The 12,561-nt window shown below is 43.4% G+C and overlaps 1 protein-coding gene across 3 annotated transcripts in view; it reads right to left on the reverse strand.

Moving 5' to 3' along the window:
- Nucleotides 1–11,888, reverse strand: part of ERI3 (ERI1 exoribonuclease family member 3) — a 2,288,738-nt gene extending 2,276,850 nt beyond the window's left edge. Inside the window, exon 1 of one of the 3 annotated variants that reach the window (XM_069642321.1) lies at nucleotides 11,766–11,800. The gene's annotated coding sequence lies outside the window, so the exon portion shown is untranslated. The other 2 variants (XM_069642319.1, XM_069642320.1) reach the window with 2 other exon arrangements.
- Between the last annotated feature and the right edge of the window lie 673 nt (nucleotides 11,889–12,561).

Here is a 12,561-nt window from a genome sequence, read left to right on the forward strand (position 1 = left end):
GGCACGTTCAGGAAGCGGCAATTGTGTCGGATAGTCAGTTCAGACAAGACGTGGACAGCATGGTCCGTTTGGTTATCAGGCGAAACAAGGGGAACAGTTTGTGATGGTGTAAGGGCCGGTAGGGGTGAGCCTTATGGACGGGGTGCTCTGTAGGCGGTACCTGCATTGGGGATGTGCTGTAACCAAAGAAGAGAAAGGGGGCTTGCACACTCATGTGGCTGGAGCCTAATAATCAGCGGGTGTAGAGATGAGATGGTGCTGCCATAGCAAGAAACGCATGTGCTGCCGACCGTTTCACGAGCGGTTTAGCGTATGAATAACTGGGTAATGAGAGTGAAGAAAGACAGTGGCAGACTGTCTTATCCGGTAAGCAGCATTGCAGGCTGGGGTGGCGACTTTGGAGTTGAATAAAAGAACCGCGGTCAGCGGCTCTTTCGGCTCCTGACAGGCTCAATGCAGGGGTTGCACCCTTGGAAGTGTGCCTTTGCTGGTGGGCATCATTCGCCTGCCGGCAATTGATTGGCTGTTAAATGGCACACACAGTCAATCACGTTGTGTAGCACGGAGATGGAGGAAGTAAGGTGGCTTAGATGCAGTGAGAATGGCGGGCGGCCATTTTGAAGGTACCTATACCTCGTGGCTGATAATGGAGGCAGCCTGAAATTGTGATTGTAGAGATGGAATCACAGGGCGAGATTAAGGATACAGGGTATGCCGGACATCAGGTATGTCCACGGCGAATTAAGGGGCGGTTTGGAAATTCTTCCGACGCTTAGATGGAGATGACTGCAATTTCGATATTCTGCAGTCTAATAAGCCCCAAAGGCCTACCTTTGGGTGGGTGATGTTGGGAGGCATCTCCGCTCCGGCGAGCACTGCTCCTGCAGTGTGGGGGCTCCTGCTCCCCAGGGCAGACACAGGCACTTAAGAGAGGACATGCTCACGACAGGGGTCACGACAGCTTGTCGCCCATCCGGCTTTCCTGTGTGGTCATGTAGCAAGTCTGCCCCTTTGTGTTGGTGTGGGCAGTGCGAAGGGTGTGTTGTTGCTCCAAGGGAGTCTGTTGGTGCCTGAACGTTAAATGAGATGGTGTGCCCAGTGTTTGTCCATTTCCAGTCTTAACTCTCTCTTAGCTCTGTGGATCATCACACACCTACAACCTGCAACCCCAAGCTGGAATAAAGTAAGATTACACTACTAACAACCACTGAGACGAAGAAGAGGTGTAGGGGAATGAGGACTACTCCGCAAAACAAAGATGAGCAGTCCAGACAAAAAAGACCCAATAGGAACATCATGAGAATAAAAAGGGAAGAAGGACCGCGAAAGAGAAGAGATCAGCCCCAGAGGAGCCACGAGCCAGGAAGTTGTCCGGCTTGGTGCGGTGAGTAGGCGGAGAGAACCCAAAGCAGTTTGCAACCAGCAGGCAGGAGCAAAGGTCAGAGAAGCACACGTCCCTACTGCGGAGCCGCCGCAGGGGAAGTTGTACCAGAGAAGAAGAAAGCCAAGACCCACACAGAGCTGCCGGTGCAGTACCTGGGCACAGTCACACTTCCCTACTGCGGAAGCGCCGCAGGGGAAACTGAACCGGAGAGAGAGAAACCAAACAAGTGAACGGAACTGCCGGAGCTGTCCGAGCGCAGAGGCATACTTCCTCAAAGCGGAGCTGCCGCAGGGAAAGTCGAGTCGATAGGAGAGGGAGTAGGGGTATTAAATTGCTCCCATTGTTCTGTAGTATACAAACCATATTATATATGTGACCTGGCTCAAATGTACTTCCACATGTCAGGTGATTTCACATGTCAGGTGAAAGGGTTTTTTTCCCAAGCCTTTTTAAACCCACCATAACTTTCTTGGTGTTTTGAAATCGTGGCCCAATGCTCCAACAAGGCTGTCAGGACTACTGTACTGATGATCCCCAATAAGGGTGAAACCAGGTGTGTGGCTGGCCTGACATCCTTGCGAAATATATGTCTTGAGTTGAGCATAAAGTAGCACTGCCCTCTAAGACAAAGAAAGAATTTCTTAGAGAAAAAGGCTTGCTTTTGGGCTAATTTTCGTATCCACAATGCCTTGCTGTTGTGGCTCTGAACTGGAGGTGTACTTACAACGCTAGCTACTAGGTGGCGTTGTAGAATGTGTGACTTGCCTCAAATGGACTATTGTACTGGAAAAAAGTAAATATACATTTAATTACAAGCCCCTTGCAGTGACAATGGCGATCACCCTTCTTCATGCTGAACTTCTTTTTTACTTAACAGAGCTGAAGAAAGTATGTTGTACTTTCAAAAGCTGGTTGAGGTCTAAAATAAAAGCACATTTCATGGAGCAACATCAAACTGGAATCGAAAAGACTAATGCAGAGTAACAGATGCAGAGTACAATAACATTACACTCTCATAATATTGGACGAGCAGAAAAATGCCATAAAAACGTATAGGCCTCCAAATTTGCACTTGCCACTGGCGAGTAATATTTTACTCTTCCCATGTAAGAAACGGTATGATGCAGAGTATATCCTGCTTTCTTCCTCCAGTGGCTCACAGTGGACATGGACCTCTTGGTTTAACTATTTCAGGATGATGTCCCCCTCAACTTTGAGGGCTGTAAAACCAAATTTACTTTTCTTATTCACAATTCAGTCATAGATTATGGTGGCAAGAGTCAGAGTCAGGAATTTAACTAGCTTTGAACATATTTTATCAGGAGAAACTCCAACCTGCAGAATGTCATCCTCATAAGCTTTTATACCCGGCCCGCTACAAACCTCCATATCATTATATGGAATGTTGGCATAAGTATCTAGGTACACAGATACAATGATTTAGCATGCCAAAACATCTGGACCTGAGCCGCAGAATAACCTGTATTCAAATATCTGAAAACAGTCAAAGAATGGTTTTATTGGCTTCTTCCCCCTTCTAAGCTCACAAACAACATTCCTTTTGGTCAATCTGCGGACTATACCAATCAGGTTAGTGAAAACACCACTAGGATGTTCTAATTGATGAATTAACAACTAAAGCTAGTTGGAGGAGCAACCCGGTATTGCACACAGTCTATATGGATTTCCGCGCAGCCTTCGATTCAATAAATCACGGTTTGCTGTGGAATAAACTAGTAACACTTGGTTGTCCTGAGGACCTGCTTTATATGTTGAAGTTGCTACATGAGGACACCCCGGTCCAGGTGAGGTTGAGCAGTGGGGAGACACCACAGCCCTGGTGCCCACTGGGTAAAGTGGTTAAGCAGGGCTGTGTGCTGCGACTCGCTCCTACTGTTTAACCTTTAATTCGGGGATTTGCCTACAAGGCTGCAAGAATATACAATTAGCCATAATATGTGCTCATCATATGCAGACGACCTAGTTTCTATTTATCACACTTTTGGAGGGATGGGAAGGACTTTCAAGGAATTCTGGTCATATGCAGACAAGAACGCTATGGTGATAAACATGGGCAACTAAAATCATGCAGTTTACTAGCAGGCCTATAAATAAGCCTGATCCGGTATTTCCAGCTGGACAAATTGAGTATGTGAAAAGCTTTGCCTATTTGGGTATTGCAATTAATGCAGCCAGCAGTTATGCTGTCAAAAGTAGGAACGCTGCACAACTCAGTGTCCTGATGGATGCATTTGCAAGGTAAACAGCAGGCTATAGTTTGGAAGGCTCCATCATGCGATACAAGCAGAGCTTTTGCCCGGTTTTACTTTAGAGCATCGAGGCGTTGAGGCTAAAAGACATCCAATGGCTAAAACATTCTGGAAGGTTGTTTCTGGCGAAAAGATTCTGGTCTACCTCCCTCGGTCCCCATTGATTTTTTTTTTTAGACTGGAACCTGTGTTGATATTCTTAGGCTGGAACTTGTGTTGATATCATTAAGTGGACTTTCCCCCTCAAGAGACAGGGATTATTGTATCTTAAAGCCACAGACTCTCCCAAATGCTCGTTGCTGTCTGTGATTGGTGCAAATTTAACATCAGAAGTCGGGTGCAGGGATTATAGTTTTGAAGAACTGAATAGAGAATTTTTTGAGGTCATCAGAAGTGAGTGAGAATGAATATTACCAGCTTAGCCTACTGTTTGAGAAAAAAAAATAATAGAAAATTGGGTATGGAATCAGAATTATGAACACCTGACCAAATTAAAAATCTACCAAGAGGTAAGTCGGGTTGTGCATACATTTAAAACTATACAATCTTATTTGTTAAAATGCCCGTCGCCAAATGTCCGTAAATTTGTTCTTTTATTACGAACAGTCTGTGGCTGCAAACTTAAATTACCTAAAGATTTTGTCGTACTTGCAAAATCCCACATATAATGGAAACAGCTAAACACGTAATGACGGAATGTAAGATATTGGGCTCATTATACATGTGTAACCTGGGATAATGTGTGCATAGTTACGAATCAATAAAAGGTCATGAATTTTGGAAACATTGCCTGAACTCGGAATATGCCTCATTGCACTTTATCGGATATGCCATCAAGTTGTAAAGCGGTTTGAAAAGTGATATGAATTACATTTTAAAAAGTGAATTATCTAAGTGTTGTTATTTATATGAATGTATCCAACTATATATAGGAAAATGTAATGTTAATTAACTGGTATTAACTGTTTCACTAAACAGATTTATGAGTATGTGAAAAGTTCATTTTGGACTGAATCACATTAAAATACAATAATAAATTAATGGTTTAGTTTTATTCAATGAGGGCCAGAAGCTCCTCTCCATCTTTAGCTGTAATGTTGGCCACTATTCTTATGGTACCAACCAGTCAGTCGATAAACCCAATGAGCAATTGCAATCCTATACTTTTTGAGACAACTCTTCCATCAAATGCATATCTCGTTCACTTACGTGAACCAAAATAGGACTCCCCTAAAAAGTTGTATATCTGGAAAACCCCGACTTAAACCGGACATGTCTTTTCAAGTGTAAACATTTTATACTATCCAGTGCTTGCAGCCAAGAGTTGGAACACACAAGCCGTATCACTACAAGTTGAACCATCTTTTGATATATTCAGGAAAAATGTAAAATCTTGGGCTCTTTGCCCAGCAATTCTAAGGTTCACAAGCACTTGTCACTCTGCTTTTTGTATACATGCCTAGATCTGTAACACTCGGCATTCGACTTGTATGCTCAACCAACGTATGTAACTTCAGTAACGCTTGTGTCCGGCACATAGAAACAACAAATTCCAAAAAAAACGACCCTTTTAGTTGCACATTTGGCTGGAAACAAATATTGACACAAAGAGTGATAGTACCATCTCACTAAACATATACAAAGAATGTTAATTGGTCAGTCAAACAATATATTCATACAAACATAAAAAGACCACTTGCTCATAAAACAAAAACTAAAAACATGTACACAGCATGAATCCTGAGATTTTTCAGCAGTTTTTCTTATAGCTGATCAAAATCACTGTTTCTTACAGACAGAGGTGATGTTAGTGACCTATGAGTGACTTTTTTACAGATTAATTTTCAAAACAAAAAAGTCTGCACATAAAGTGTTATGTGCTGTGTACATGTTTTTAGTTTTTGTTTGATGTCCAGGTGGTCTTTTTATGTTTGTATGAATAAATTCTATTATATGTTGTTTGACTGACCAATTACCATTCTTTGTCTCTACCATTCAATTACCATTCAAATTTGGGAATTTTTTGTCTCTATGATGTTGTCATGTCCTCATCCAAAAAAGCCCCCTATATTAAAAAAAAGAGGACTTATTTTGCTTCTGCTGTGTATATTGATGTAGCCTAATCTGTAACACAATGCTACTGCTAACTGTATTTTCATTGTACCTCATCAATCTAAAGCGCCCAGATACCTTCGGTGCGCTCTATAAATAAACTAAACTATACCGCTTCCTCTCATTGAAATGACCTGTTGTCTTGTCACCTGAAGGAGAAAATGACCGGCTACATAGCCTTACATCACTCACTAGTCTAGGAGAAACTCTGATGCACCTTATTGTTTCAACACTAAGCACACTCTATATCCCAATTGAGCAATTATTTGATCATCACATTGCGATACAACTGGATGAAAAGCTACACAATAAAGCAGCAACGATTCATAAGCACTAAAGCACACTGCTTTGTTTCTCACATATTACATTTTCTGCCATACTTCAACAAATAATCCACTATTTGTAAACTGCAAGCTGGCCATTATATTTTGCCTGAACAATGCTGATAACATGACAAGACTTCAGACTTGTGCCCAGCATGAAATGAATGTTTAGATATGCTGCACTAAACATATAAGCAACAACATTTTTGCGACCAAATTAAAATTAGGATTTGGGACCTATGTTTGTCCAACCCCACTTCAAAATAGTGACTCTTGGTCTAAAATATAATTCGAAATGTATTACATTAGCAGTCATTTGGCAAATGGGCCTCAAACGCAAGGGCCATATCCACACCCCAACCACCGATTCATATGTACAAGAAAAACGTTGCAAATTATTCTACGAAGAATCTCAGTCCCACTCTAAAAGTGATTTAAAAACAGGAAATGTTCAGAACCCTTGCTACAGGGCAAAGGAATATCACTGTGTTCTGCCAATATTTGATAGAGCTTGACTTCTGACTTGGACTTACAACAGCAGTAAAATGTATTTTGCAACATCAGGCACTTTTGCGACTAAAGATAATGCTACTCCACTAGCTTTATAACTGCTTAAAACTTTAAATGAATGGTGCATTATTTATTCGATGATTCTTACTACCTTGCATCCGTTTTAGTATGTTTAAACAAATATCTGTGGTTCTGACTGGGTCCTTTATTTAAGTAAACCTAAACAGATAATTCGCTACAACACAGATGGATAGGCCTGGTTTGAATCAGTATACATCAAGTTCAAACTAAATGTCAAGGTGATGTTTGAGAAGAGTACTCCAACCATGAAACCAGTCTTGAGAGTGACTATTCAAAATAGGAGAAGGGAGCTTAAACATTTGAGGAGTGGAGGCGAAAAGTAGTTCCTGGGTATTGTGCATTTCTCCTGTAAGCAAGGGCAAACTCTGTGAAACAAGGAGTTAGTACACAGAATGTCATACCATACCTTATTTTATCCAAATATATGCGACGCATCACTCTATAAATATTTTCTAGATGTGTCCTAATGCTCCTTTACAGACATTTCCAAACACCCAGTTAATGCAACATAGGCATGGTTTGTATGACCACCGTTGGGATGGGAAATCAAAAGGAGCTGCTGGTGTCCAGCTAGCCGGGATATTTTAGGCTACAAGCAGGAGCTAAAAAGAGCTCCCATTAATTAATAGCTCTGTAAGAGGGTTCTAGACCCATCTATTCCTCTGAAACAAGTCTTCATACACTTCCTCTGAGGTTAGTGCCATCCACATGCCGCCATAAATGAAGTTAGCAGCGCTGAAGTGACAGGCCATTTAAGTCAGTACCAGAAAAGCAAGACTTCGGCGAAAAGAAACCAGCAAAACCTGCCAATAATCAACTAGCGATCTATACATGTCAAACAAACATCAGTGACTAGACAACCGCGCTGACAGAAATTGGTTTAAATTTAGAAGAAACAGCATAATTAGTCGTTTGGCGCAATCCTACATGTCTTCAGGTCTGCGAGATTTGTGGTGCACTCAAACCCCAAAAGGATTATTCATGTCCTGTTCAGATCCAACTATTGTAGATTTCCTTCGGCGTAGATTGGCTCATTACTTTTGGCAGACTTGACTTCATCTGAAACATTTGCCACATTGTACGAAGCCCTACCACGTTCGAGACAACAGAAAACCAACCGCCATCAAGTCCACTGAAAAATAGTGTGGTCCATTGCGTTACTTCAAGTGCTCAACAACAACTTGCCAGTACCAAACTCTGGCATATGCATATGCAAAAGTTGCGGTTTCAAAGTGCATGACACAGCAGTCAATTGCATGGTGGCAAATATGTACACGTCAAGCAGCTGGTGGGAATTGTACACTCTTCCAATCCATCACAAAAACAATAACTACCAAAACATTAAGCAATGGAGCTAAGAATAAGAAAAGGGGAGACGGGAAATGAATTGCCACTGCTGCCAATTTAAGTTATTAATGCTTTCATCAGATCTTACACCCATTTAAGTTATAAGGAACAAAACCAATTAGGAGAAACACATTTGGCTGCACCATATTATGAGCTTCTGCCGTTCTAAAGCCGTGGTGGAAAATGTGCTCTTGTAACAGGAGCCAAGGAGTGCTCTACTGTCCTCATCCCACCCCAGCAACAGGCCTTGCAGCCAGCAAGAATGGTTTCAACAGCCACTGCCTAACCAACTAAATGACATTTTCCCACAGCATCACAAGCCATAAAAGCAGATCCCGTTTCACTGTCGGTGAGGGTGCCGGTCATTGCCCTACATTCACTGGGAAATAAGAGTGTATTGAAAGATTAAATAAAACTAATTTAAAAAAAAAAAAAGAAGACGTGCATGCTTTTCCTGCAAAACAACCTCTGCTGTTTCAGTACAAACATGGTGCCAATATCTATACACAACAGACCACCACCTACCACGACCCATGTGCAATAGGCCCCAAAACCTCTGCATTCCAGAATCAAGTTGCATCAGAACATTAGAGCTAGTGATAAAAGGGCTGCAGAACCGAACAGATGACGAAATGCAGAATAACATGGTTATGTGGCGCAATATGGCCCACCGAGTATATCTCACTCCCCCAGAGAAACCACCTGTAAATTTCCCAGCGACGAGAATGGCTGCACCAATGAAGCATGACCACCTATAGGAATGCTAATATATTATTTACACAAATGTGTAGATTAAGTATAACAGACCCTCTGCACAGTTATTATTCACAGGTTTTTCGCACGCTTTATTTGTGACTAACTACCTCATGTTTTTCAGGAATATAATTTTAACAGGGAATTACAACTCTCTTATTGTTGTCTGGCACTTTATTTCACATGTTTTATGAAGAATTGTGTGTAATAGATGTAAATCATTACTTGTTTTAAACTCGAATGTATAGATAGCTTTTAACTTTTGCATAATTGATTAAATGTGTGCTTAACTAAGTTTAAAACCTTCCTCTTTACTTTCGATCTCATCTTTTTTAAATTTCTTTATGGTTTGTCTTGTGAAACGTTCTCCTTGTAAAATCATATTACAAATAAAAAATGTTTTAAAATTACTCTCAATGTACTTGGAGACTTAGGACATGCTACTCCTAAATATATACCCCTGTAGTACGCGATACCCAAACTACAACAACCTGCAAACTTCCCCTTCCGCCGCCTGTTTGTTACGGACCCCCTTGCCTCTGGCCTGGCTGTTTATCTTGAAACCTGCCAGAACATATTGGTTATTTTTTTCATTGGACCAGTCTTCCTGCTTTCAGTCTACTTTGCCCCATTATTGGTCAGTGACTGTATGTTGATAGTTCCTTCAGTGGACTTTAAAATCTCCCACAGACTTCTTCTGGCGAACCAACTATACGGACCATTCTACCATGGCCTACCAGAATACCTCCCAATTCTGCTTCATTCTGCTTCCTTCCTCGTGGCATTTGCACTCCCTTCTGGATCTCCAAGGTCTGTTACGTTTTCGACTATTAAATTCAGTCCCCCTACCCTTTTATTGGGGCTTGTGAATGGCACCCCATCCTGGGGCCTAACCCATCCATACGCTGTCCGGCTCCTGGAGCATTCCCCGTTCTTGTACTCCCTACACTTCTCGAAACTGGACTTGTGTGGGGTTTAGCCCCAACAACACTTGTCTTTTGGCTATTTTCTTCCTTAGCCCAACCTGTGGTGTGTTGTCGGCAGGTGGGTGGAGTAAGGTGACCCTGGCAGGGGGCAGGGGGGTTCATAGCACTATCCCTATTTCGATTATTGCATTTGGGTTTTAGACCAGCTTCTTGGTTGCACGTTCCCTGCTGAATAGCCAGACATGGTTTTCTGCCTGCCTCCCTTTCTCCGACTTGTATGTTCACCAGTCCCTGGTGAGGAGAAAGTACTGGTGTAGTAGGGGCTAGACCTGAGGACCACCACCCAGTCCAGACAGTAGAAGAAAAATATTTCCTCTTTATACAGCAGTTAAAGAATGATGACATCAAAGGGTGCAGGTTGATATCATAGCTGGGAGAAAAGCTCAAGGGCAACAAGTTTCCCCAAGGAACAAGACAATACCATGCGCTATAGGTGCAAAACTACAGTCACTTCAACCCCCCTCCCCAATCGATAAATTGAGCACCAGACCGGTTAATAGTAATATTGATTATGGTATCTTTTGGAGGCTAGAGGAATCTGAAATTAAGCACTACATGAATGACGAAAATATTAATATATCATCAACACTATTCATCAGGGGTGCAGTTCGACCAGCTCAGTGGAGGGGGCAGGTTGTTAAACAGTAACCCTCTCAGCAAAAGCTGATGTGTAAAACAATCTAGACCGCACTACTAACTCCTTCCAAAAGGTTGCCCAGAGTGCAAGAGCCCCTAACTCAAACCACTCGTGATTGTAACTCGCCCCAAGAACTCCTTCGTGCCAAATCTGGTCTTAAGTAAACAGCCAAGTACCACCGTTAAGGTGCATTAATGAATAAGCCCCCAAAGGGCGATGGCAGGTTACTCCCTGCATAGCTGATATCCAATTTTGTGGAAGTGGCTGGCTCTTCGATTAATAAGAAGCCATCACTCTGGTGATGCACCAAGTGCCACTACCAAATGTTCCTGCTTTAACCACCGCACACACACACACTTTCCAGGAATTTCTACAAAAATCCTGGGGCAAGCCTTTGGGAAACCATTTGTACCAACTCTGGCCATCATTATTTCTGACAGCCACCACTGACAGGCAACACGTGCAACTTCATTCTTAGTCCACTGTCCCTGCCTACAAAGAACATCACTTCTGACATTAAGAACTTGGTGTTCAAACTACTCCCTGGACAGAGACATCATGTAAAGGCTATGCCACACAAGGCTATGATAGCAGCATTCGGCAACATGCTACACTTCCCCGGTTGGACCCTTGCACTGCTTAGTGCAACACCTTCTGTCAACAGCCATCACTGCAAGACTCTGAAGTCACAGGACCCTATCCCCACCACCCAAGCCGGTCTTAACCTGACCAATATGAGACTTAGTGGCCAAACTAGAATATATGTGTGCAAGCATCCATCACTGACACGCAGGAGTCTCTATAACCCTCACAACACGCCCTGGGATAATTCTTCAGTGAAACACTCCTTCATAGACCCCCAGTTCCCACGTTGGGCCTTGTGTTCGCAGCTATTAACTGCCATGTTGCACTATGTCCAGCACATCAGCACCTTAGTTACATTAAGTCCCCCATGTCCCCTTCGTGCAGACCCCAGAACCTCCCTCCTCCCCAATTCACAGCGAAATCCTTACTGTCAAAGCTTGCCCATACTTGGCATACAGCTTATCACTGCAGTGTTGCCAGATGGCCTGAACATCCAACCTTTCTGACCTTACGGTCAACCTCAATGTCCCTAAACCAGCCCTTCCCTACAAACCCCCTGCACGTCTTTCTGGGAGACCCCCTACTGACTGCCAGGCTGCCCCCAGGAATGCAGGCTGACATTCCTGCCCTGGTGTGTGAGGCCTTACCCCAGCTTCCAAGAACCCCATGCCAAGCCCTGTCCCCGCGCCATCACTCGGGCCCCCACCCACAACAGGGCCCGCACTTTACATGGCTTTAAACAGCAGCACACATGAGTCCCCAGCAGCACCGACTCACCTCACACTCTCACCCTGTCCTATGGAGACGCCACTGATAGACAGTGCCGCTCAGCCAACCAGGCACCCGGCGGCACGGTCACTAACCAATCATAGGAGAGAGGCGGGATCCCGCACACTTGCCTCCCCTGCCCCTCTCGCTTTCATGTGCGGTTTGACGGAGCATCCAACATGGCGACCAGGCGTAACGCGGAGCTTACAGGGAGTTGTAGTTTTATGCCTCTTCGCCCAGCTAGGGGGGATTCCTGGCCTGTGAAAAGGGGAATACTCAAGGTGGGGAAGCATGATGTTACTGCGGCATGCATAATGATTTCAGAGCACTCTAACAGTGTGGGCCGCTTCTCTTTCAGCACAGAATGTTCGTGCCTGTAACACTGACAGAAGCCATGGAATGTGCAAGGCTTCAATAAGTCCCACAAGGCCTTGCTCGAAGAATGTGAAACCACAGGCGCAAATACCATCGCAGTCACGCACGCACACCTGACCTGACTTCTGGTATTCGTGCCTGTTGCAAAGGGAGATATTCTCCTCATAACTGGCTCCTCTTCAGAGCCACCAAAAAGAACAATTTACAACATAAAACGCATAATTTAATATAAGCATGGGCAAAACTATGTACTGACGGTTCAATAAGGAAACATAACGTATCTTTATATTTTGTTATGCTTTTATGCCTGTTTTGCTTGATTCTTCTACCCTGCTCCCCCCCCTCCAGCCTACTTCTGCATGAGTCTGTCTTGATGCATCACTGTATTGCGGCCAATGCTGGATTTGACTTTTATGGACTTCATTGATTC

Source organism: Ambystoma mexicanum, chromosome 1q (genome assembly GCF_040938575.1).
Source record: "Ambystoma mexicanum isolate Mex_15411 chromosome 1q, UKY_AmexF1_1, whole genome shotgun sequence".
In the NCBI taxonomy this organism is placed as follows: domain Eukaryota; kingdom Metazoa; phylum Chordata; class Amphibia; order Caudata; family Ambystomatidae; genus Ambystoma; species Ambystoma mexicanum.